Below are 1,617 nucleotides of genomic sequence, written 5' to 3'. Positions count from 1 at the left end.
CTATACTCATTTCAGTCATTCATTGTAACTTGCCTTGGAAAGGAAAACAGCCATTTCTGCTAATTACACATTTAACTTAAGGTTAGCAGATCCACGAGCCCTGGGATTATAGGGGCAAGATTTAGAGACAGATGGAGCTGATTTGTTACCATCTCTTCCTTGACATGATTAAGATTATTGCCTCAAGCAGCAGAATGCATACGAATACTTCAAAGATTTTGGTATCGCAGCAGGGAATGGACATCCGATGTCGGAAACCTGCAATGCTGCCTCCGGGGCACAGGTTCCCTCATCGAGTCAGTGGAAGGCCTCTAAAGGCAGACTCTCCCACTCTTGTCCCCTCTCAATGGTGCACACACATCTGCCAGCAGGCAAGCCTGGTTTAACAGTAGCAGCTTGAGACACAGCAAATGAAATTTCAGCCATTTTTCTTCATGAGCCCCACCCAGGTTCTCATTTCATTAATCTCCTGATAACTAATTCAGAATGTTTTATCTTTCCTCCAGACATGACACCTGTATTCATATTCAAAGTGTGCCAGAGAGAAGATCCATTTACATTATCATAGCTTTGAATCTGTCACATCCCAATTGATGTGTGCCGTAATGGGATGTCATCATCTGAGATGATTTTTCAAAGGGGGTGCAGTAGGAAGGACAGAGTGTCCTGTGGAGGAAAGGACAGCAATGAGCTGTCCAACTAGCCAGAATTAAAAACAGCTCAAGAGACGGACACACACACTGTGCTATAAGAAAACCTTAGCTTTAAGTCCCCAGTACCACCTGGCAGTTTTAGGAATGGTGGCCTCCAGCTGTCTTGGGCAAAGGAATGAGTCCTACTGCTAAGGATTCAGGACTGAAAATTTGAGAAAGGGAAAGGAGGAAAAGAATCAAAGGAATAAAACTAATCTGATAGGGAAGGAAAATACGCACTCGTCTCTTCTTCCACTGGCAGACGTCACTAATCTCTCCTAATACCTTCCCCGACGAGCACCGAGTTATCCTAAAACTTTTGTTAGCCCACCCTTTCAGGCAGAACAGTCCAAATTTTCAGGAGAAACCAATGTGCCTTTCTTGATCTATGACCATATCTAGTGTTACTCTCAATACCTCAAACGTGAGGCATCCTAACCTTTGGGAAGTTAAAAATAGGCAGTAAAGGATCTTGGCATAAACTACCAAGAATCTTTCTCCTTCTTCATAACTATAACTTAAGCCACCCATTTATCATTTTGTCACGTTCTACCTTGTGCTTACCTTTTCATGGGATATTACTACCTTAGATTAATATGTTTTATTATTTACAAAATACTCTTGAATGTTAATTCGTCCAATCCTAAAGCAATTACAAGGTAGGCAAGGCAAGCATTATAATTCCCATTCTAAGATTAAGAGAACCAAAAAAACACACAACCTGGGGCTCAGAGAAAGTAAGTAACTTCTTAATTTTACATATGTAGGAGCCGGAGAGTTCAGATTTCTAACCCGAGTGCTTGCCATTTGTTTATGTTATATATAAGGGAAATTAACGTCAATTTTAAAAAGGCCAGTTACTAAAAGAAAGGTTTGGAAACCACAAGAATAAATTATATCTAAAATCTCTTGAAGACTAGCACCC

This window comes from Pteropus vampyrus, unplaced genomic scaffold (genome assembly GCF_000151845.1).
Source record: "Pteropus vampyrus isolate Shadow unplaced genomic scaffold, Pvam_2.0 Scaffold89, whole genome shotgun sequence".
NCBI classification, from domain to species: Eukaryota; Metazoa; Chordata; class Mammalia; order Chiroptera; family Pteropodidae; genus Pteropus; species Pteropus vampyrus.
This window is presented reverse-complemented; position numbering follows the sequence as displayed.